The sequence below is a fragment of the Mus caroli genome, unplaced genomic scaffold, assembly GCF_978045245.1.
Source record: "Mus caroli unplaced genomic scaffold, Mus_caroli_1 scaffold_4, whole genome shotgun sequence".
NCBI lineage: Eukaryota > Metazoa > Chordata > Mammalia > Rodentia > Muridae > Mus > Mus caroli.
Window position 1 is genome coordinate 27916528 of NW_028227259.1, and position 26380 is coordinate 27942907.

Here is a 26380-nt window from a genome sequence, read left to right on the forward strand (position 1 = left end):
GGGATCTGGGGGAAGGCTGGAGGTTAGAGGGACTTAAAAGCCCCTAAGGTGACTCTCCTTTTGTTGTAGGTTGTACCTCATATAATTGGGTCCTTTATTGTAGTTGTCTTTCCCTATAGCACTGTAGACTAAAATGGAAACAAGAGCATTGTGCATGTTAGCCAAATACTGTACACCTTAAACACAACCCACGTCTAGAAACCCATTAATCTACAATTATTACAGGGCAGGTGGCATCAAGACCCTCAGCTGAGACACTCCAATGACAATGTGGCACTATTTGCAGATGATATGATAGTATATATAAATGACCCTAAACACACACCAGAAAACTCCTAAACCTGATAAACAGCTTCTGCACAGTAGCTGGATATAAAATTAACTCAAACAAATCAGTGGCCTTTCTCTACACAAAGGATAGACTGGACGAGAAATAAATTAGGGAAACAACACCCTTCTCAATAGTCACAAATTATATAAAATACCTTGGTGTGACTAAACTAAGGAAGTAAAAGATCTGTAAGACAAGAACTTCAAGTCTCTGAAGAAAGAAATTGAAGAAGATCTCAGAAGATGGAAAGATCTTCCATTCTCATGGATTGACAGGACTAATATAGTAAAAATGGCTATCCTGCCAAAAGCAATCTACAGATATAATGCAATCCTTATCAAAATTCCAACTCAATTCTTCACTGAGTTAGAAAGGGCAATTTGCAAATTCATGTGGAATAACAAAACACCTAGGATAGCAAAAACTATTCTCAACAATAAATGAGCCTCTGGGGGATTCACCATGCCTGACCTCAAGCTGTGCTATGGAGCAATTGTGATAAAAACTACATGGTATTGGTACAGCCACAGACAGGAAGATCGATGGAATAGAATTGAAATCCAGAAATGAACCAACACACATATGGTCACCTGATCTTTGACAATGGAGTTAAAACCATCCAGTGGAAAAAAAAAGGACAGCAGTTTCAACAAATGATGCTGGCACAATTGCTAGTTATAATGTAGAAGAATGTGAATTGATTCAGTCTTATGTTCTTGTACAAAGCTCAATACTAAGTGGATCAAAGAACTCCACATAAAACCAGAGACACTGAAATTTATAGAGGAGTAAGTGGGGAAAACCTTCGAAGATATGGGCATAGGGGAAAAATTCCTAAACAGAACAGCAATGGCCTGTGCTGCAAGATCAAGAATGGACAAATGGGACCTCATAAAATTGCAAAGCTTCTGTAGGGCAAAAGATACTGTCAATATGACAAAAAGACCACCAACAGATTGGGAAAGAATTTTTACCAATCCTAAATCTGATAGGGGACTAATGTCTAATATATTCAAAGAGCTCAAGAAGCTGAACTCCAGAAATTGAAATAACCCCATTAAAAATGGGGTATCGAGCTAAACAAAGAATTCTCAACTGAGGAATACTGAATGGCTGAGAAATACATGAAAAAATGTTCAACATCCTTACTGATCAGGGAAATGCAAATCAAAACAATCCAGAGAGTCCACCTCACACTCATCAGAATGGCTAAGATCAAAAATTCAGGTGACAGCAGATGCTGGCAAGGATGTGGAGAAAGAGAAGCACTCCCCCATTGCTTGTTCAACCACTCTAGCAATCAGTCTGGAGGTTCCTCAGAAAACTGGGCCTAGTACTACCACTAGATCCAGCAATAGCTCTCCTGGGCATATACCCAGAAAATGTTCCATCTGGTAGTAAGGACACATGCTGCACTATGTTCACAGAAGCCTTATTTATAATAGCCAGAAGTTGGAAAGAACTCAGATGTCACTCAACAGAAGAATGGATATAGAAAATGTGGTACATTTACTCAATGGAGTACTACTAAGCTACTAAAAACAATGAATTTATGAAATTCTTGGGCAAATGGATGTATCTGGAGGATATCATCCTGAGTGAGGTAACACAATCACAAAAGAAGTCACTTGATATGCACTCACTGATAAGTGGATATTAGCTCAGAAACCTAGAATTCCCAAGGTACCACTTCCAAAACACAAGAAAATGAAGAAGGAAAACCAACTGCATGGATATGTCATTCCTTCCTAGAATAGGGAATAAAATATCCATGGAAGGAGTTGCAGAGACAAAGTTTGGTCTTTGAGAATAGGATCGATCATCCAGAGATTGCACACCTGGGGGTTCATCCCATAATTAGCCACCAAACTCAGACACTATTGCATATGCTAGCAAGATTGAGCTAAAAGGACCCTGATATAGCTGACTTATGTGAGATTATGTCAATGCCTGGCAAATACAGAAATGGATGCTCACAGTCATCTATGGTATGGAATATAGGGCCCCCAATGTAGGAGCTAGAGAAAGTACCCAAGAACTGATGGGATTTGGAACCCTGTAGGGGGAATAACAATATGAACTTTCAGTACCCCCAGAAAGTATGTCTCTAGCTGCATATGTAGCAGAAGATGGTCAAGTTGGCCGTCATTGGGAAGAGAGGCCCCTTGGTCTAGCAAACTTTCTATGACTCAGTACAGGGGAAAGCCAGGGCTATGAAGTGAGAGTGAGTGGTTAGGGGAGCAGGGCTGGGGGAGGCTATAGGGCACGTTTGGGAAAGCATTTGAAATGTAAATGAAGAAAATATCTAATAAGAAAAGAAAAAATATTTTCAATAAACATGAAAAAAGGAAAAATTTAAAAGGAAATGATGATAAATACAGAAAATGATGTGGGGAAAGGAAAACCCTAACTCCTGAGTTTACATATTGATACATCTGCTCTCCAAATTAATATGGAGAAATCTCAAAGTGCTAAAAGTAAATCTACATATCACTCAACATTCCACTCTTTTACCTATGGTCCAATGGAATGACATCCAACTCCACAGAAATCTGCTCAGCTATGTTCATTGGTACTGTAGTCACAATAGGTAGGGAATTTAAACCATCTAAATGTCCTTGAACTGATGAAAAGATAAGGAAAACAGGGCACATACACACAAGGCATTATTCAATTGTGAGGAAAAATGAAATCAAGAAAGTTTCAGCTAAATGCATGAACCTACAAAATATACTGAGTGATATAAACCATACACAAGAAGAACAAACTCCACATGATGTTGATCATTTGTGATTCCTATCTCCCAATCTTTAGATGTAAGTCCATAACTTGGAGCAACCACAGAAGACATGAAAGAAAAGGAAGACCATATATGAAAAGAAGAAGCTCTAGAGAGAGCTATAGCCGGGTACAGGTGATATGAAGTAAAGAATGGAAAAAAACAGAAGTGTAGTTGTTGAAGGAGGAGAAAGAACATTGTAGAAGAAGAGAGGGAACATCAATGCGAGGAGAGGCTCTTGGTCCTGTGAAGGCTCTATGCCCAAGTATAGGGGAATACCAGGACCAGAAATGGGAGTGGGTGGTTTGGGGAGCAGGGGCAGCAGGGAAGGATTAGGGGGGTTTTGGAGGGGAAACTAAGAAAGGGGTAACATTTGAAATGTAAATAAAGGATATATCTAATAAAAAAGAAAAAATAAATAAATAACAATAAAATACTTGAGAAAATGTAAAAAATATACCATGTTATATTTATCTAAAATTGCATGCACACACACACACAAACACACGCACACAATACGTATGTGTATCCATATATATATATGTGTGTATATATATATATATATATATATATATATATATATATATATATATAAATAATTACTTGGTATGAAAATGCTTCCCTCAGGACCCATAGACTACATAACAAAAGACATATTACAAGGCATAGAAAACCTCCTTTGGGTTGATGGTTAAGGGAGCCCAAGGGATAATACAAGTAATCAACTGCTTTCTCCCTGTTTTGTCTCCTAAAACTAGAAGGTAAATCCCTATTGGTGAGGACACTATACAGTTTGAGAACAGGACTTAGTGGAAGTGAGATGGGTGTGTTCCAGAAGCCTTCTTCCTGAGAACCTTTAGAGAAGTTAAATAAACATCAACAAAGCGTAACACATAAATTACTCACACACACACAAATACACATGCACAAACACACAAACACTCACACAAACACATATACTCACACACACACAAAGTCCTGATATAGCTGAAGGAGAAAGTTTACGGGAATAAGAAAGTAGAAAAACAGGAAAAAGAAAATCTTTTCAGTTATTTTATAAATATTAAGTTACTCTGATTTCAAGAATATTAAAGGTCGGGAAGGACTGGAGGAGGTGAAAGGGCTTGTATCCCCTTGGGAAGAACAACAAAATCAACCAACCAGATTCCCCCAGAGCTCCCAGGGACAAAACACTAACCAAAGAGGACCCATGGTTCCAGCTGCATATGTACCAAAGGATGCCCTTATCTGACATCAATGAGAGGGGATTAATTCTTTCACACATTAACTCTCTGATTCATCTCCAGGCTGAGTCAGTTCTATTCAGTAAATACTTACACAGTCACCTGGAACAAGTACTTCCACAATATATTCTTAGATCTTCTATGGCAAAAGGGGAGCTTCAATTGTCCTTCCTAATTAGCACCAACAAAACACAGCAGTTTATAGTCAAGGACACCCGCATCTATCAAAAGCTATTTCCCAGAGTGACTTGGAAGGTTATTATATCTGGTGTGTGGTTATCACTGATGCTGTATTGCAAACAAAACTGAGGCACAAGACTCTGGTCTTCCTGACTTATTTTATATTCTTTTGTGATGGTTTTTATTTCCTCAGCAGCTGTAGTGCAATGACTGTATATTTCTCAATGTTTGGCTACAGAGCCATGGATAGATGTGTGTTACAGAGTACTTTATGTTAGGAGTAGGAGAATTCATGACAGCATGGATACAGTATGGAGGTGAATACATCTTAAAGTGTGTGTAAATGGGGTAAGCCACATGATCCACACAAAAGAGACCATCGCCTTGTGGATCCCTAGGTGCTATGGCTTCACACATATACAGGAAAGGATAGCTGGGTCTGGGTTTAGTCAGAGAAGATGCAACTGACCCTAAAGAGACTGAGGTCTCTGGAAGTTTAGAGGTCTGGTGGGGTGGGTTTGGGGAACCTCGTGGACAGAGGAGGGACAGGGGAGGAGGTATGGGATGTGGAAGAGACAGAGGGTAGATCTGGACTTTAAAACAAAAATCATAAGTAAAACAAAAGCATAAAAGTTTTATTTTTTGCCGGGAGTAATGGCGCACGCCTTTAATCCCAACACTCGAGAGGCAGAGGCAGGTGGATTTCTGAGTTCGAGGCCAGCCTGGTCTACAAATTGAGTTCCAGGACAGCCAGAGCTACACAGAGAAACCCTGTCTCGAAAAACCAAAACATAACAAAATTAGTGTTATTTTTCTTGTGTTTCAGACTTGCTTTTCTTTCTAAGCAGAGTAAGTTTGTCACCTTTCTGGATAGACAGAATTAATAGGAGCTAGAAAGTTGAAAGCAAAGATGGCTATTATACCAGCATGGGTTCAGCACATCACCAAATCAAGGACAGGGTGAGGGAGTGGGCTGTGGAGCCAGCTGGAGAGCCACAGCCTCATGACTGGACCCTTGAGAGTACCAGGCTCCCCTGTGCCTCATTCAGTCCTCACTCACCTCACAAGTTGAGGACTTGCTCACTCTTGCTTGTAGGGAGTAGAGCATTGATCACTTTGACCACTAGGGGGAGCAGTGATGAGGGGTCAGGACTAATTCAAAGGTGTATATGGGCAGATGGTCTGTTACCCTGCCAGCTGGGTGTGGTATCAGAGAAGGAAGAGTGGGTGACCATAATCAGACTGACATTTTCTCAGCGCCATGCTCTAAGTACAGCCTTGGGCAAGTGGGTCCATCATACTGAGCTTTGGCTTCCTTATCTGTCATTGATGATAAGAATCCAGACCTCACATTGATGTTGTTTAAGTGAGATGCTTTGACAGCTGCCTAGCTATTGAAAAGAGATCAATATTATTGCTTATTACAGTGTAGACCCAGGGCCTTCCCTGGGAATAACAACAATAACGATTATGTTAGCAGCAATAGAAGTAAACGAAGGAATTATTGTTAGATTTTTCCCATCTTTTCTTTCAGTCAGGTCCAAGTTTAGGAGTGCAGGGGACTGGGCCTGGAGACTGCTGTAGCTGGTTAGGTTCACAGTTGCTTAGCTAGCCCCTGTGGAGAAACAGTGAAAGACACTTTTGGCTACTAGGTCCAAGACATGCATATTTAGGATAGCCTCTACTAGTCACTTGCATGGTGGTGGCTGTCTTGGGTTGAATCTTTGTCCATTGCACTGCAGCTCAAGGCTTTTATTAGGATTAAATCAGGGAGAACTTAGGGGGATTTGACCAAGAAGAGACTTTTATGAGATGTGTAGCAAATCCCAACTGTGACAGGCAGCTTTGTTATGAATACCTTCTTTATATACAGTACTGGAAATGCCCAAGTCACTTCTCCTTGCACAGTAGGCCATACAGCATGGTAATTCACTTTATGTTGCCTTCCTTTCTGGAGTTAAAATTTCATGTAAAGAAGAAAATAGATCCTATGACATCTGAACTCTTAAAATTGATCTGTGTGGATGGGTTTTTTTTTGTTATTTATTGTTAATATTTTTGGTTTCTGAACTTGTTTTGTTTGCAAGAGGAGTATGTATTCTACAGGACTGTGACTGTAGCTATTCTGAATTTGGGTGCAGGGAAGCATGTTTCAATATGCCATTCTTACAGTAAACTTTTTTATAACCCAAATTAAATAACTATGTACAAATTACAGAAGCTGACAGAAAAGTCTCCTACATGTACAAATATGGATAAGAGTAGACACAGCAGGGGATAATAGGTGTGTATGCTGAGTGCTTACAGCAGCTGGCTTGCCCTAGGCCACCCAATACTCTTCCAGATTTCCCCATTACTGTTGTGCTCACCTTGTCCAGCAAGAAAATATGCAACAAGGTCAGATTCTTCTCAACAGCTTTCTTTATTTCAGGAACACCTCCATGCTACTGGGGAACTCAGGGAAACCCCTGGAGGACCGCCTATATCCACCCCAGCACTGTGGAGAGCTATGTGTCCTCCTGGGATTTGTCAGTATGTCGGACCCTTTGATGTGTAACACCCTCTCAGAGGGTTTGGCGCCAGATTCGGGCTGGAACCTGTGCAATGGCTTTGTTTAAGGCACTGGTGTACTGGAGGTCCAGGGCATCTTTTGGGTGTGCGGCTGCCTACACATTACACCCTTCACTTCACCACCTACCCTGTTCTTGTGTTAAGACTCCCACTTTGCAACAAACTTATCACACAGGGATTTTACACAGTTTGGGGAGGGCTTGGATCACAGGCAAAAAAAACAGGTCATGGGGGATGTTTTTTTTTTTTTTTTCAAGTAGAACTGTTTGCTACTATACTTAGAACAAAAATAAATACATTATTGTAGCTTATAGCAAAAAAATAAACAAAAGAACAAAAAAGAAAAACAGCAAAACATAAAAACAAAACCCAATCCATGCTAAAGTGGTTAGGGACAGGAAAGACGATCTCATTAACCTTGAGTGGCCAGCCCCATGTAGCACTATTGCCCTGTTTCCCATGTTTAGCTGCTGCCAGGCTGTTCATACTTCCAATGCCATCCACCACCTGTGGCTAGCCTCCAGTGAGCTGGCTGCCACTCACACTTCCCCTTTACCTCTTAAAATAATAACACAAAACCCTTGTAATATGCCAGACAAATTTATTAGGGGAAATCTACAACCACAAAATGCCCATGTAAACAATGCAAAACTCAACACATACAAATACAACCTGCACACTTAGATCAGGAAAATGTACCTACATTACTCTATTTCCCATTTATGAAATCCCCAGTTACTTATGGCCCCTAGAGCCCCGTAGTCCAGCACCATCTTCCTATTCCTCCTTATTTTGTCCTTCATTCCCTCTCTCTTCTCCATCTCACTTCCCCTCTCTAAAAATCTCAGCTCTGCCTTTCTTCCCCCTGCCCAATAAGAGCCTCTAGCCTTATCTGATCAATTAAGATTTCACCTGACTGCACCTGTTTTTAGGGACTCTTGAGGGAGCAGAGCACACAAACAGCAATATTCCTTCCACCCCTTTTTGTTCACTTAAAAGGCTCTGAACACAGAAATAGCAGTGGTAATATCAGAGCCATGTATACATGCCTGGCAGCCTAGGACACTGAGTGTGGGCAGGTCAGGCACTGTACCTACAGATCTTCTTAGTTTCTCCACTCAAGTGGATTTGAACCTGTTCATCTAATACAGCATATTCACTGGAAGGGCAAAAGCCAACGGCAGGAAGTGTGGGGATGCCTCACAGGTTAGAACATCTGCTACTCACTAGAAGACCCACATGGTACCTAACAATCATCTCCAGGAATGGTTGTGATTCCATCTGTGCTCTGAGGGAAATGTCCCTCAGGAGGAGCCACATACAGTATTATATTCAGTAGGAAAAACACCCATTCACATAAATGTTCAACATAAGTCTAATCAGCAACAGCAAAACAAAGCAAGTTTATGGTCAAGGACAACAGCATCTTTTAAAAGCTATTTCCCAGCAAGAAATGGAAGGTCATTATGTCTGCTGTGTGGTTATCACTTGACGAAGATGAGCTTTGTGAATGCCTTAAAGAAACAGACAGACTAATGCTCTGGTGGCAAGAAGCAAAGCTTTACTGATTTCTACAGCTTAAAAACATGGGTTATGACTTTGCCAATTAGGCCCAAACAATAACATTTTTACATAGTTGCACCGGGCAGACAATATTATCATTTTTGGAGTCATTTCCTCAGAAAGAGAACAAACTTCACAAGAAGAAACTGTTATCTGCAGACCCAAGGACATTTTCCTCTCCGGGTAAATATTAACTCTTGACTAGAAACAAGGAAAAACTCTGGCTCACAGAAAGCCATGTTTAGACATCCCTCCCTTTCAGGAGGGACGACCCCTGAACTTTCTCCCAGTTAATGGCTCTGACCTTTTCAGGCCAGAACCAAAGGGAAGCTATTGTTCGCCTCAATCACTGATGCTCTGTTGCAAGTAAACTGAGGCATATGGCTCTGGCCTTCCTGATTTATTTTGTATTCCTTTCTGAATGTGTTTATATCCTCAGCAGCTCTAGAACAATGATTGTATATTCCTCAGTATCTGGTTCACAGGATCATGAATGAATGTGTGTGTGTGACAGAGTGCTATATGTTAGGAGTATGAGAATTCATGACACCATGGATGCAGTATGGCAGTGATTACATCACCAAGTGTGTGTCCATGGGGTAAATAAAATTATTGATACACAAAAGTTCATCACCTTGTATACCCCTAGGTGGCTATGACTTTACTATATAGCCCTGGCTGTCTGGAACTTACAAAGATCCATTTCTGGATGTGAGTTCTAGGTCTACAGCAGGGGATAGAAAACCTGAATAAGGAAGATGGTCTCAAAAGTCACGACTTGCAAATCCATTTTTTGCATAAGAAATAGAATTTTTAAAAAATAGGTTTTACAATTTCAATTAATATAGAGATAAAGGCAAAAATAAACAATGAAATACAAGAACAAGAACATATAACTTTTAAATAACATAGCAAAAACTCAAAGAACAAAAAATGAAAACTTCAAACAAAACTATAAAAAAATTATTGTTCATCTTTTTTCTTCACTTTTAGCAGCACAGACCTATAGCCTGTTACTCCTCTTGGACATTTGTTAGCAGTGCAGTCACCTCCGTTCTCTGCCAAGAGGAATTATCTGAAGAGAAAAGGGAATAACACCCTGAATCAGCCATGGCTTCCTAGTTAGGGCCTATTCCCACTCAGGACATGTGATATAAAGAGATTCATCTGAGGAAGATTCATCTGAGGAAGATTCTGGATGTTGGAGATCAGGGTCAGCAGGGGCCTTCTGGCATGACAACACATTTTGCAAGATGGTCTCTTCTTTAGCTGTGGCCAATCCCAGCTCTCTAGCAGTTTCTGAGACCTGGGAAAGGAAGGCAGTTACTAAGACACAGGAATGGTGGGGAAAGGTATGGCAGCTGTCAGACCTTTATCTCCCACTACCTCATCTTTACTGGACAGTCAGCATTAATATGCTAACTGAAATTACTGATGTGAAATCTGCAGATAGGACCCAGAATTCACTCAAACCTCCACATAGCATTCCACCTATCTGAAGACATGCATGCAAGAATGTGACATGTTATTCACCTGTCACCCTGAGTGGACAGAAGACTAAAGCAGAGTTGAAAGGTTCACTTGCCAGTGATAATAGTGCCTCCAAAGAGGCTAATTCAGAGTCTCACAAGAGGCTAACTTCCCAGAATACTTGTGTGAAAAAAGAGCAAAGAACAGCTACATTCCATGAGGAGGGCGGCTGCTTGGAAGTATGGATTAGAAAGTTGGTGGGAGGAAGCAAAGATAGATTCTATTGTGCCAATTATCAGATAGTCATAGCCTGGCCGAATTGTTTGTCCCTACCTGATGTTCTTTAGTCTCCAGGTTGTTGGTCTTCTCCTGTTCTTCTGTACCACTCAGGTTCAACTCCATCAAACATTGACGAATGACGGCCCAATCAGCCAGTACTTCCTTCTTCTCCTGCTGCAATATTGCCAAATTCTTCTTTATAAGATTCTTCTCCAGCAGGAGCCGGCTGTGCAGGTTACTGGAAACACACTCTGCATGGTAAGTTCCTGCAGCCTCCTCCTCCCATTTCTACTTACAGGTCCCATTAACCTGACATGTACCCTGATTCCTGTGAAGACCTAATACAATCCACCAGGATACATCCATGACAGCTGTACAAATAGCAAATAGCCATTTCATGGAAGAAGAAATTTGTGCTGCAGTCCAAACACCAAAAGGGTCCATGTTTTTCCAAAAGAAACAGGGATCTCCATCTACTCATGACAGCCCATGCATTGGGACAATACCAATTAGTAGGGTGCAACTACAATCAGGGTAGTCATTAGAACCAAAGGGAGGGCACTCTATCCTCATATTACACCTCACTTAGCTCTGTAAAATCCTGCCTGAGCCCCACAGGCCCAGTACAACATAATAACCTTCTGATGATCTGAATCACTTGTCTGTTTAGAGGCTCCTGAGGATGCTTGGAGAACACTGGCAGTGGTAACAGTCTCCTAGAGACCTAGGAAAACTGAGTCCAAAAATCCAAGGGACACTGATGCCTAAAAAGCATAAAGTATAGAACCAGACCTGCAGTCTCCCGACCAGAAACAAAGGAAGGTAGAAATGGCCATTTCACAAGTGTTGGCCTCCCAGACAAGTACTTACCGATAGAAATTTATCTCCTTCATGAGCTCCTGCTTGTTCTCTCGGGCCTCCATGTTCTTGTTCTCTAATTCATGTAGGAATGTCATGATCTCCTTCTCCTTTAATTTCAGTTCTTTATAGTGTCCATTTGGCCTGTGGTAGGGCCTGGCCCCAGGAAGACAGAACTCCATAAACTTAGGCTTTTAGTAACACATGAACTCATGCTGGGTCCTGGACTACTGCAGCCATGGAAACCACACACTGCATTCTAAATGCTGGGATTTTCTTAACCTTGGGAAACTGGCTATCCTGGCCCCTGAACACCAGAAGCTAGGCATCTAGATTGAGGGTGCCCTGGCTCCCTGCGTTACTCAGTAGGTCTGAAGGGCAGACTAAGCAGTTATGTTCTCAGGGGTCTAGGCTACAGGTCTTTACCCACCAAACAGCTGTGATGGTTTTTCCCCTGTTTCCATAAAAGGGATTCTAAATCCTGGATACCTAATACTGTACAGACAGTTATTATATATAATTCTGGAGATGAGTCCAGACATCACCACAGATTTATAATCTGCCCCCAAAATACAAAAGTACTAACACACGTGACAACATAGTCAAAGTGCAATGCTATTTAAAGTGGGGACTACCAGGCCTCAGGACCCACCTCACCTGGATACTCTTAGGTAAGTAAATCCTCAGGCCAAAACACCTACCCCTAGATTCCAAATTGTGGAGAGAAATTAAAACATACAAAACATATTCACAGGTCTGTACCTGTGTATGCACATAGACTCATAGACTTAGACCTATACACAGGATGGAGAAACAAAGAGTGAGAGAATGAAAGAGAAAGAGAGACAGAGACAAAGGGAACACAATGAGAGGTAGAGCAATGCATGCAACATTACTGCCTCAGAGTATAAGGCACACAGACAAACAGGAACAGGCATGAACTTCAGGCATTCTAATCAAGCACTGAGAAGAACCATGTGGGACCAGGCCCCTCCAGCTGCTACCTGGAGGCTCCAACACTCAGTCACCTTCGAAACAAGTAAAAACACAACTACAAACTCCCATCACCTAGCAACCTCCTGTCAAAGGCTTTCCAAATGAACCCTAGGAAATCATCACTGCCTCTATCCCTGAGTTCTTCACTCAGACTCCAAGTTCCTCTTTTCAAGTGGAGGGAGCAGAAGAGTCTATTTCCCTTCTCGCTCCTGACAAAACTTCAGGTGTGGCCACTCGTCTAATAAGTATTTAGGGGCATGAAGTGAGGCCCAATTATGTTCTGGTGGTATAGCTTCCTAGAACCCACCCCTTTAAAAGCATAAGATGAAGGAGGCATTGCAGACCCCGGAATGACACCACAGGTATGGAGCAACGTATACCTCTTGTTCATGGATCCCTCGGTCACATAGATCAGGCGATCTCTCAGCTCATTTGTCTCCTGGGTAGTGAGCTGGATCTCTTTAATCAGCTCGTTCTCTTCCTTCTCAAACTGCTCCTTGCTCATGACAGGTATAGGGGATGATGTCTGTCTGTGAGCCACTGTATGTAGATGAATATGAGAATATTTGATGTGAGAATGCAAAGAGTGTGGACTTACCAAAGAGAAGGAAAAAGGCCTGTAACCTAGTGACACCACCAAGAGATTGGTCCCAGCATGAGATTTCTTCTGAGTGGATCTCAGTTCTACCATCACTCTAGAGAGATCAGGTGATGTAAGTAGCCAGATGTATCCTCATTCCCCCTTAAACGTGCTTATGAGGACCAGAGAGATGTCTTCTTCAGGGAACAACTTGGTTTCAGAGCCCTGAGCCCTGTGGTTTCACAAGTCAGACTACAAATTCACTATCACAAGTATTTGAGATCTTGGAGATGCTCAGATATCCAACCTGTTACTCTAAGCCAAGGAATTGGCTTAATAAGTCAGGCAGGGGGAGAATATGTTCATCACAATGATCAACTTCCCCCCTGAAACACAAAACATCCCAGAAATAAAAATAGAATCCCCCTCTGGGTCTATCAACTGCTTGTTCTTTGTTTACAGTATAGAAATGGCTGCCACCCACAATTGGTGATAAAGAAAGGTAAGGTAGGAACTGTCACAAACAGGAGGTCAGAGTAGTTTTGAGAACATGACATCATGGTCTGGAGCACCATTCTCTCCCTGTGACTAATGTCAGATAACTACAGGAGCTAAAAGAAGCCATGGACTGAAGTGCAGGTATTCCTTCCCTCAAACTGGCATAGCTTAGACCCGCTGTCACTCCTGATGGTCTCATTCTGTCCCCAAGTAACACCCACAATACCCAGTGCAAGTCAAGACTTGAAGTTCATAGCCTAACAGCTTTGACCTTGCCAACTCCTGCCTTAGGGGATGGAAAAGTACTGTTCTGATATCCTTGATGATTCAAGAATTGTGATAACCATGGAAGTTTTTTTGCTACCCAGAGTCTCCAGTTCCACATTACTAGAAAGGCCAGCTCAGGCCACCCCTACCAGGAAGCTCAACATCCACTTCCCAGGACTTACTCCTCATTTGCCAAGTCCACCTCCTTCGTCCTTCATTACTCTCAGATGGAAGGCCAGCATCCTTCCTCCCCTCTCTGGTCTCTCTCCCATCCACATTGGTTCTCTGAAAAAGTCTACCAAGTCGGGCAAGCAGGGCCATCACTGCAATGTCCAGTCTCTGACTGAGAAATCTCAGTCAGCTTGTTGTAACTACAACACTGGTGACATCACAGAGGTTGCTTAGAACACTCCAGGAGACAATAGAATGTCCAAGAAGGGACTGCTGATGTCATGGACTACATAAAGCCTTTGGTTCTCTGCTAATGTTCTCCCTGTACTGACAGGAAGTTGAGCTGCTCTTTCCTGGGGCATAGCCATTGAGCACATCCTCCTTCCAAAGCCAGGGTTTGCTCTAGGCTTGATTGGCCACACCTAAGTAATTCCTATGTATCTAACTCTGTGTTTCCTTTCCAAACCCTTCTCAGAAATATCTCATCCTACCTTAAATTTTCCTCAATCAGCAATAGGAGCCATTAAAACTTAGTGAGAAATCATACCAGTTTGAATATGCAGCCAAAATCTACTCCTGTCTAATCATATACAGGTGCATGAAATCTCATCCATGCTGAGCCTTCAGGGCTGGTTGCAGTGTGGGTGTGTGTTAGGGACCACACTCATGAAGCCTTGTGTTTAGCATTTGAAATTTGCCCCAAGATCCCTTAGGAGGGAGACATGCAGTCATCATGCTTCTGACAACATTCTAGAGATCTTTTGGCAAAGGAAACTGAAATATGGAGCCACCAATGTGTGACCATCAGATTGTGTGGGGGCTTTTCTCACTGCACCAATCTCACCGATCAGTATTGCTTATAGCCCTCTGTGTGCTAGACCATGAGTTTCTGTATGAAATAAATAAAATATTCAACAGAGGTGCGGATGTGCAGGCAGAAAGTATAGGGTAATACTATAGACATAGGTTAGTTGACTGGGCAAGGTCTTGGCATCTTGTATTTGGGTTCATGTTTGGCCCCACAAACCACACAAAACCCAATTTCCGTCAAACATGAATGATTTATTAAATGCAGACCCTAAAGTTGATTGATCAGAACCATTGCTCAGGATTTGTGCCTGAGCCATAGCTCAAAAAATCCATCTTTGTTAACTTATAAAGACAGAAAACAAAAACCCAAAAACCAAACCAACCAACCAAACAAAAACAAATGAAAAAACAAAATTAGTTCATTTAAAGATAGGGAAGTATCCAGTGCTCTGTTCGGATCAGGCCATTTTAGATATAACTGCATATTGACCCTTAATTTGAGGGGTCCCATGGAATGGTTTATGTACCATTGTAAGATTAACAAACCTCATACAGAACACAACAGAATGTGGACACCATGACTTTGCTGAGTCAAGTTGTTTTCTCTGTTGATGATTGGCTGTCATATGACAGCAACTATCTGAAATAGGGGGCAGACATAGAAATCAATAACTTTTGCTATACTGTGCTGTACATGCCTTAGCATTAGATTATCCAGGTCTCTCACAATGACTAGTTATGTTTCCACAGTACTTGGAGGCCCCACTTGGAAGCTCAAATATAGGAAAGTGGAAGCAGAATTGTCTGAGCTCAAGGTTAACTTGGTCCACATGGGGTATTTGAGACCCTGTTTCAGAAAACAACACTGAATCACACGCTACATCAAAGGCCTCACTTACCAAGTCTTTTCTATTATAAAGAACTTACCATTCTCTCCCTTCCAGTCTTTCTTTCTGGGAAGATGGAGAAGTGAGGATGATCTTTCCATTCTAAGGACTATGTTCTCTGTTTCCCTTAGCCCACATTAGGAAAAAATGAAAGTGAGTATCATCATCTGAACAACTGATTAATATCCACTGCTGGTAGCGTGATACTGTGCCGATGAAAATCTTAGCTTCCTTTAGTGTTGCTGACCCAGCAGGAAGTATTAAGTGCTGAGGCCAAAGCTCAGAGAACCTTTCAAGGGGCTAGACAGAAGCCATCAGAGACTCTCCACATCCTTGTCCTGAGATGAAATCCAGGAACACAATGTGAACTTGGTGGCCAATTTACCATACATCAAACTTCTACCTCCACCTTTCTATGTTCAGTACAGGAAAGTGTGCATGCACCTCCATGCCAGATTGATCTTGATATATGTCCCAGGGCGCAGACTTTTTAGAGAGTTGGTTGTAGTCAAGCAATTGGTGCCCTCAGTAAGATGTGAAGACTATCAATAATAAGTGACCACACTGTATTTGTTTAAACATTAGTTAAAAATTGAGCATAACTGAGGAATTGGAAACCAGCTCTGCATCCTGGTCTTTTTGTGCCTATACCTTGCTCAAAAGGAAGGTGGGAGGACAACTTGGGTTCCTCTGCATGGATAGAGTGAGGTGAAATCGGCACCGACCAGTATGAGACACAGTGCTGAAGCCCTTTATTTCAAGTAAAACACACATTCTCTGTCCTCCTTGAAAGTGCTCCTGTTGAGGCAATGGACCTTGTATAAACATGCTAACATCATGCAGACATCTTTCCTAATGATACAAAGTTCTCTCTGGTAAGGCTTGCCCCCTTACCATATCTGTAGGAAATTTGTTACATGGCAGCCGTCAGTCTATTTCATGCTTTTGCCATAATGCTTCCAAGTTGTGATGGTTTGTATACTCTTGTACCAGAGGGTGGCACCATTTGGATGGGTAGCATTGTTGGAATAGGTGTGACCTGTTTGCAGTAGGCATGTCACTGTGTGTGTGGGCTTAATACTCTCATCCTAGGTGCCTGGAAATGGGTCTTTTACTAGCAGCCTTTGGGTGAAGATGTGGAACTGTCAGCTCTGCTCGTGCCATGCCTGTGTGGATGCTGCCATGCTTGATGATAATTGACTGAGCCTCTGAACGTGTAAGCCCGCCCCAATGAAATGTTTTTATAAGTCTTGCCCTAGTCATAGTGTCTGTTCCCAGCAGTAAAACCATAACTAAATCAGATGTTGGGACAGCCATTGAGGGAGGGGGCAAGCATGCGGCTGCTTGAGCGAGTTTGCAAGCTACTCCCCCAGTGCACTACCCCTGTCCTGGCCCGCCTCTGCTTGAGCTCTTGCTAAGCTGAGGGAGCTGCCATTTGCTGAGTGAGAGGCGCTGCCCCATGGCCAGAGTTGGAGCTAGCAAGCAAGATTGAAGCAAGCAAGAGTGAGTGAGTAATCACAGCAGGGAGATGTGCCCAGAGGAAGGCTGCATGGCCATGCTGGGCGTGCTCTGCTCCTGGTGGGAAGTCCCAGCCATCGCACAATTCTGCTTGTTCTTTCACAAGGCGTTATGCCTGCTCAACTTCGAGATCGAGGAGTTAGAGGCAGCTCTTCACAGAGATGACTTGGTATTTATCAGTGATCTGATTGCCTGCCTGCTTCAAGGCTGCTATTAGCGAAGAGGTATCACGTCTCAGACATTCCACAGCTACTTGGAAGATATTGTTAACTAAGGTTGTGAGCTTGAAGAAGGAAAGCCCAATCCTCTGAGAGATCCCAGTTTTCAAACCTTCCTCTGCGTACATGAGTAGAGATCCTGCATCTCCTCTGTGATTACCCGCTTGTTGCAGATGATGTCTTTGATCTTCTCAAGGGTCTGGATGCAGACAGTCTCTGAGTTGAACCTCTAGGTGAAGACAATTCAGGTGCACTGTACTGGTACTTCTATGGGACACAAATGTACAAAGAAGACCTAGTACACGGAAGGTCCAATGGAGAACTCTCCTTGAGCAGGGAAAGTGAAAGGCAAAAAAAAAAAAAAAATGTCTCAAATGTTCCAGGAAAAACAGACAAAGGAGAGGAAGGCCTGCAAAACGAAAAAAAAAAAACTACAGGAGGAGATTATATCCAGTGAAAAGCAGGAAGAAAACTCCTTGACATCTGACCTACACAAAAGAAATGGATCCGGAGGGGCAGGCCAAGGTACTTGGTGGATCCTGTGTCTAACAGAAGAATGGAGACAGGTTACTGAGAGCTTCCTGAGAGCCGACCTCTCTCCAAGAGCAGCAACTCTACAAGCTCCTTAGCAGGACTTCCTGCCTGAAATCTGCAACATGATTGCTCAGAAGGGAAAATGTCCACAGGGCACAAAGCCAGAGCTGCAACACAGGTTTATATCTGTCCACCTGCCCATCCAATTCATCAAGCTAGAGGAAACTCCCATGCTCACCAAGATAGAAAAACAGAAGCACAGGGGGGAGGAGGAGGAATGACCGATCTTTCTTGCAGTGCAGAAGAAGGAGCAAGATCAGATGTTAAAGGAGGAGAGAATGCAGGAAAAGGAGGAAAAAGGTCAAGGCAGTGGAAGTCTGGGCTAAGAGGAGAAAGCTCAGGGAAGAATGAGCATGGCTATTGGCTAAAGGCAAGGAGCTACCCCCAGAACTTTCCCATTTGGATCTGAATTCTCCTATGAGGGAATGGAAGAAGACCAAGGACCTCTTTGAATTGGATGACGATTTCACTGCCTTGTAAAAGTTCTAGATGTGGCGAAGGCTCACAAGAATTCCTGGCCCTTCTTGGAACCTGTGGATGAATCTTATGCCCCCAACTATTACCAGATTATTAAGACCCCCATGGATATTTCAAGCATGGAGAAGAAATTAAATGGAGGTTCATAGTTTACCAGGGAGGAATTTGTAAATGTCACGAAGACCATGTTCAAAAATTGCCGAAAATACAATGGTGACAGTAATGAATATACCAAGATGTCTGACAATTTAGAGCAGTGTTTCCATCGGGCCATGACAAAACACTTTCCTGGTGAAGATGGAGACACAGATGAAGAATTTTGGATCAAAGAGGATGAAAAATGCTAAAAAAGAAGGAGTCAGTCTGGTAGAAATAGTGGAAGCCATGTTTGGACTCTCTCAAGAAACACAGAAGTGTAGAGCAGGAAACAGCCACCAGTAAAGAATGGGGGAAAATCATTGCCCACAGCACACTGAGCTGCCTCCTCAGGGGACAATCAGAGCAGCAGTTCCATAAACTCCCTCCAGAGGTCCGCACATCAAATGGCCAAGGCTTTTCTTGCCCCCTGCATTGTGGTAGGGTGCCTAGTCACGCATCCCTTTTAAACCAGATGAAGCCAGCAGCACCAGGAACGTTTGGCTCTCTTCAAGGATCAGAACCCATCAACTTACATGGCTCCTCTTGAATTCTAGAGGTGCCCCCAGAGGAGCCCTTGCAACACCCAACCTTTGCTATACAGTCTCCAGTTGGAATTAGCAACCATTGGGGATCCCTGCTCAGTGCTTCAGACCTTTCCAATATGGTGTCACATGTCCCATCCTTACAGCTTGGGCAGATGAATTGTCCCAGTCAAGTTGGAAACATGTATCCACCAGCTCCATTCCAGGCAGGATTTATTCCTTCTAGGCATGGTGGGACTCCAGCCCGACCCCCAGACTTTCCTGAAAGGTCTGAAATTCCTCCCGGTCATATTTATCATTCATACAAGTATCTAAATCGAGGACACCCTGCTGTTTGGAATGGGAACCATGGTACTGTAAACCCTGGATGTTTGGGGCCAGTTGAGAATCCCCACCTGGGTTCAGGAACCTCTCACCACCCTCATACCATTGGTCATGTGATGGATGGCCAAGTGATGAGACAACCTATCCCACCAAACCAGTGGACTAAACAGTCAAGCTTTCTACCTCATGGTGTTCCTTCTTCAGGGTATATGCAGCCACCCTGTAAGTCTGATGGACGTGGTTTGCAGCCACCTCCAACTCCAGCACCAAGTCCTGGATTCAGAGGGCCCTCCCAGGTGCCCCGGGGGGCACAAGTAGGGGAATCCATGATGGACAGCCCTGAAATGATTGCCATGAAGCAGCTCCCCTCCGGAGTCTTTCCCCCAGGTATGCCTTACCACCCCCCTCCAGCGCACTCCTCCCCAATACCTGGTCCCTCTCTAAAGGTAGCTCATTCGTCATCAGTATGTGTGTCAGAGCCCTAGACTGCATTGGACAACCCTGGGAGTACACAGGAGATGACTGAAACACAAGAGCCTGAGGAAGACCAAGAGCCTTTGTCTGGACATGAAGAGAAAGCAGCAAGCATTTGTTCTTCAGAGGGGGTATACCTCAAACAACTACTTCACCCTGCACCTCCCTTGCAAGCCAGCGGTACCAGGCAAAGCTCACCACAAGAAAGGGAAACAGAGGACCTCCGACTCAATAGTGATGCTTCAGACTCTGCAGACACTTCTAACACATCAAAGAACAAGAACACCTGGCCTTTGGACAATAGCTACAGCAGCCCAGCTGTGCAAGGCTGTTTGAGAGACTTCTCCATAGTGGCAGAGATGGGGAATCTACCTGAAAATGAGGTCCTTGGTGAAGCATCTCCCTGTAGGTCAGAGGGGAAGGGCCTTGATGGTAGTGGTCCAGAAAAGCCAATCTGCCCCAGGGGTAAAACATTGCAAGAAGCCATGCTATGCATAGGACCGAATGCTACTACACCTCTTTGCACAGATCCCGGTTGCATGGCTGGCAAGGTGAACCAGTTTTCTCCCTTATACATGCCTGGCATAGAATACTCTAACTCAGCTACACAGTACTCTATGAGTCCAAGTTTGCAAGGCTTGGGCTCTATGATGGGAGGAAAGTCCTCAGGATCACAGCTTCAGTCCTTTCCTCCCAGGGGGTTCCAGGATAATGGTCCCCACCCTGGACTCTTTCCTAGGTACCATCCTCAGCAAGGAATGAGATATACCTACCAGCCTTCTTCTCTGCCTTCCTACCACCCCTATCAGAGGACTCCTCATTATACATGTCCACAGGGCTTTTCTGATTGGCAGAGATCTCTCCCTTCCCAGAGAAGCCCAAGTGGACCCCCAGGGAGTCACCCTCCATGCTCCCTCTTCCCAGAGAAGAATGTCCTGTCTAGTCTGCAAGGTTGTGAGACACTAAATTCTGCCTTAACTCCTCCAACTCAAATGGATGCAGTGACTGCTAAGGTTGTTCCTCCTGATGGACACAATTCTGGTCCAGAAGAAGAAAAGATGGACGAATCTGTGGAGAGGCCAGAGAGTCCCCCAAAATTCTAGATCTCGACAACCATGATGCAGCTCCCAAGTGGCAGAACTCACTGTCAACCAGTGTCTATCTTTATGGAACTCCACCACCATCTCTGAGTTCAGGAATGACTTTTGGTTCATCTGCTTTCCCACCCCACAGTGTGATGCTGCAGACAGGGTCTCCATACACTCCTCAGTGATCAGCCAGTCATTTTCACCCCAGGGCATACCCATCCTCTGTGCCTGCCCATCCACATCCCCACCCAGTAGCCACCCAACCCAATGGCCTCTCTCCAGAGCGTTCCCTCAACTTCTGTCACAAAGAGGGCCTAGGTCACTTTCAGGCTTCGATGATGGAGCAGACTGGCACTTGAAGCAGATTAAGAGGCACATTTCAAGAAGTACACAGACCAACGGGATTGCAAATGCATCCAGTCCAGTCACAGTCCTTATTCCAAAAGACCTGGGCGCCTGTGGAGTCACCAGAACAGTTGCTGACTCATAAAATCCCAATACTTCCTCTGGATCAGAGCTAGTCTAGGGAGGACCTAAGCCCTAAGGAAGTGGACGGCTGCTTGTGGAGACCATAAGTCAGGCCTGGCGGATTTGGAGGAATGAATGCTGTACATCTCTGTCCTGTCTTCCGGTTCCACCTCTTCACTGTGAATCAAGCCTTCCTCAGAGCTGAACAGTATAAGCCTTAGGTGCATACTCTTTAGATAACTGGCTGGCCTGTAGCTGGGATCATCTGCACAGCTGACAAACTTACCCACAGCAATATACCTGGAGTTCTTGCTGGCTTCTCCAAATCCCAAGACTCTTGTCCAGGGAAAATCAATTTAAACTTGGGTGGAGTGTACATGTAATGCTGGAGTGGTGCCTTTAAACTTTCATGAGCAGCTAATCTCAGGTATATATTTGGTGAAGGGACTACTTTAGTATTAATGTTTTTGGAGCTGGTCCAGTTTACAGAAGTTTCATGTTGCCAAATTAAAATTATTATTTTTTTTTGTGGTGACTGTATTGTATATATAGTGGGACAGTCAGGTGGGTACATGGAGGAGTTGGGAGTCCTTCCCCGATATGGCCAGCATACTGTACTGGAAGATTCTCTGTCTTTGTACAGTCAGGTCTCACTGAATGCCTGAGGAACGAGGAGAAGAGATCCAGAAGGCTGCAGCTTATATATTTCCCTTAACTTGTTTCCTCTGCAGCTGGCCTCGGAGACAACATGTCCTCCTCAGCATTCATTTCACAGTTGATTGGACGGTGCTGTCATGGGGCTTTACTGGGTGTTGCAGCCATAGGACAGGCTGCTCTCACTCTGGTGGCCTAAGTTCTGGACTTGGGAAAGCATGTCACTTCCTGCTTTTCCACCAGCTCTACCAGATAGTTGTAAGCCAGGAATTTGGCTCTAGAGTGTTTTACTTATCAGAAGATAAAGTGGCTTCTTCATGGGCCTGTCAGGCCTGTGATCTAGAAGGCATCAAACAACACTTTCTAGCACAATCACATTTTGTGAAAGTGACTACTCAGGTTTCTTATGTATGTTAGTCCCAAGAAAGAAATTGCACAGGTTTGAAAAAAAAAAAAAGACAGAAGTTGGTACCAGGGAATGGGGCATTGCTGGGATAGGACTGACCATGCTTTCATTTGAAGAATGTAGATTTAGGGACTTTGGATTTGGAACACAGAGGAATGCTTTAAAAGTGGCTTAATGGGTCATCCTAGTAGGAATATGGAAGATTTTGTTGCTGGGAGTTATTTGAACTGTGTTGACCTGGCCCAAGAGATTTCAAAGGAGAAGAATTTCAGAATGTGGCAGAAAGACTGTTTTTGTCATATTTTGATGAAGAATGTGGCTAGTTTTTGTCCTAGACTGACAAGTCTGCCTGAGACTAAGGTGAAGAGCCTCAGATTAATTGCATTGACAAGGGAAGTTTCAGAAAAGCCCAGCAGAGACTTTGTTCTCTGGTTAAGTCTTAGAAAGATAAGTTTTAACAAGCATAGCAAGCTTAGAAAGGAAAAATATAAAATACATGGTTTGAGTATTAAAGGGGCACCAGGACGTGAAATGGAGCAAAATCCTATGTTAGGAGATAACAGATTAAGGAAGTGGGACCTTGGGGTCAGACTCTACCCATCTAAATTAGATTCAGGCATGGTGATGCACACCTTTAATCCCAGGAGACAGGCATGTTGATCTATGCCTTTCAAGGTCAATCTACAGGGCAAGAACCAGGATAGCCTAGCTTAGGCAGTGAAGGATTTGGAAAACAAAGCCAATGATAATGTAATAGTACAAGAGGGTCATGTTCTAGTTCCTGTAAGCAGCCGAACTCGGCACCTTCAGCCATGTGGCTCTGGCTCTAGACTTAGGAATGGAAGGAACTACTGGGACATTTGATTCGGGTTAGCTGGAGCTAAGATATTAGCAATGATTAAGAAGAGACCAGCATCACTGAATTGAAATATGGGAATTGTTTTCTTAGAGCACAAAGAAGCTGTGTTTCAGAGACAGGCAAGGTTGTACTTCATGCAGCTTCTGGACTTGGTAATGTGGAAGAGTCACCCAGGTGGCACTGGTTTGGAAGGCATGAGGTGTCATGAAGAACAGCTGATGCTTGGCATTGTGAGAGATCATGGAAGACCATTGGAGAAGGTGTAGCCTCAGCTGTAGTTGATGGCCCAGGACTGAGGGTGTCATGAAAAGGATTTGAGGCTTGGCACCATGAAGAGAGCCTATGAGAGGCTATTGGTGAAGCCTAGTTTGAGTGGAACACCCTTGTGTATTGGATTTGTCAGTACCATGGGATGATCACCAAGAACAGCAGCTGTAGTGGAGTGGATCAACCTGAACTTAGAGTGCTACAGAGGTCAGAGGTGGATAAGTGATGCCAGCCCTTAGGAGGAGCCCAAAAGTTCAAGTGGAATCCCAGACACTGAAACAAGAAGCTGTATCATTGAAATTACCTTGGAGACTCAAAGACGTTAAAAATGCCAGAGCCATGGTATACATGATAAGGAAAGCTCCTAAGAGGGAGTTGAACCAGCCGAGGATAATGCAGTTTTTTGCAGTCAACAAAGATGAAAAAGGAGTGGAGATCTGAGGTCTGTTAACCTTATAAATTTCCACATCTATATGTTTCACATAAGACCTTTCAAATTCAAGGTCAATATGAACTATTATGTTTAAATCGGCTTGAGTAAGGGCAGCATTTCCAGTCCTTGTGCATGAGCTCTTTGTGTTTTTTTTTCATGGAGCTGGCCCTAAGAAATATCTAGCATACAGTTTTCAGCTGTTGTCCTGGTTGTTCTGTCATGGGGTGTGCATTTAATAAACCTTCCGTGTTTAACTGAATTCAGTGTTTCTTTGGATTGTTTGTTGACCCTTGGACATAAACACTTCCATTCAGCAGCACATAGGACACTGAGCCAAGGTCAAGAATGGTGATATCTTGCCATAAATTATGTGAGAAGGGGGAAGGGGAATTTATCCCTTATGATAAGGATCAGGGGTGGCTTGGTGCTTTTTAGGTTTCTTTTGCCTTTTAAACTGCTTCAAGACCCCATTTCTGATGTCCTAGGAATCATCGTGTTCCCATGATGATGCACTCAGACATGCCTGGAAACTACCAGGACACTTGTCAGAGAGCTTGATTTCTAAAAGAAAGGGATTATGGTTAATCTATGCTGCAGGATATTTGGTCACATTGTAAACCTCAAGATTGTGTTAATTCCTGAAAAAGAAAACGAAAAAAGAAAAACACCTTTTTATGGTGTAGCTCAGCCCTAGCACAGACCTGTAATCCAAGAGCTTTCTGTTCAGTGTACATTTTTGTCCTGTGGTTCATCCCTATCACTCACATATATTGTAAAGCAAATTAAAGTCAACACCATGTCCAGAAGTAGAGCAATTAACCAGTTGAAAGGGAATGAATATAATTAAACAAAAGGATGGCCTTTTTGGGGGAGGGGGGGTTGAGACAAGATGTCTCTGTATAGCACTGGCTGTCCTGGAACTCATTCTGTAGACCAGGCTGGCCTCGAACTCTGAAATCTGCCTGCCTCTGCCTCCCAAGTGCAGGGATTAAAGACATGAACCACCACTGTCTGGCCTGAGAAAGAAGGACTTTAACTTGATGGATATTTTAGACAGTATGGGGAGGGATAAAGACTGCTTTCCTACTGGGAGTTCATCAGGGTAGGAAGGTCAGCTAGGTGCTTTCACTGACTCTCTGAGCTGGCTACTGCCACTGAGTCTTCACTGGTAAAATTAAATGCCTGGTTTACGTGTGTGTTTTAAAAATGTATTTATTAATCATTCCATTGGGTTACATCTCACATGATATGCCACTTCCTGGTTACCCTCCACTAACCCCTCAAAATACATCTGCACTCTCAGCCCCCACTGTGCCTGGATGAGGATTCTCCTTCAACCACCCTCCCTTTCTTGACCTACTGATTGAGAAACCCCCTACACTGGAACATCAAACCTCCATAGGACCAAGGGCCTTGCCTCCGTTGCTTTCAGTTAGGCCATTCTCTGCTACAATGTATCTGGAGTTATAGATCCCTGCTTATACACTCCTGGGTTGGTGGTCTAGTGTCTAGGAGTACTGGGTGGTCCGGCCAGCAGATTTTGTTTTTCAATAGGATTCCATTCCCCTCTTCACCTCCAGCTTTTCTGCAAGCTCCTGCAATGAGTTCCCTGAGCTCAGTGTAATAGTTGGCTCCAATGGTCAGTTGCTGGCCACACCTCCCAAAGAAACATCACTCCAAGTTCCTGTCTGCAAGCTCCTCTTGACCACAGGAACAGTGTCTGGTTTGGTGTCTGAAGACAGGATGGATCCCCAGGTAGGGAAGTGCCTGGACAGCCCTTCCTTCAGTCTCTGCTCCATTTCTTGTCCCTGTTCTTCCTTTTCTCAGGAACATTTCTTGGTTAAAATCTTTGAGATGGGTGGATGGCACAATTCCTTGACAGAGAGCATTGGCAGGGGTCGCCTTGGGTTTGGGGGACATGGGGGAGGCATACCTATCTATTGGAGGTGGTCTCTACAGGTTCTATCTCCCTGATGTCTGAGAGCCTCAAGGGTCTATTCCCTGTTCCTCATCCTTCCACTCCCCATGTAATTTTTTTTCCGATTTCTTAACCTCCTGTTCCTCTCTCCAATCCCTTCCAGTACCTGATACTGCCTCCCTTATTTCCTCCCCTTCCTCTCTCCCTCCAAGGTCCCTCTCTTCCTCCCAGAATCTTCATTTTTCCCCCTTAATGCAGGATAGGGTAATGCCAGGACCAGGATTGGGAATGGGTGGGTTAGGGAGCAGGGGGAAGGTGGAGGAGATAGGGTATTTTCAGAGGGGAAACAAGGAAAGGGGATAACATTTGAAATGTAAATAAAGACAATATATAAAAAAAGGAAAGAAAGAAAGAACATGAGACCAGAATCAACTGACAAGGACACATGGGTTACCACAGAGTGCACAGGCGCAGTGTGGGTCTGATCTAGGACCTATGTATTTATGTTATGGTTGTGT

The 26380-nt window shown here is 43.6% G+C and overlaps 1 pseudogene; it reads left to right on the forward strand.

Annotated features, from left to right (window-relative positions):
- Positions 1 to 17500: 17500 nt before the first annotated feature.
- Positions 17501 to 21378, forward strand: LOC147005093 (chromatin remodeling regulator CECR2 pseudogene; annotated as a pseudogene).
- Positions 21379 to 26380: the final 5002 nt, after the last annotated feature.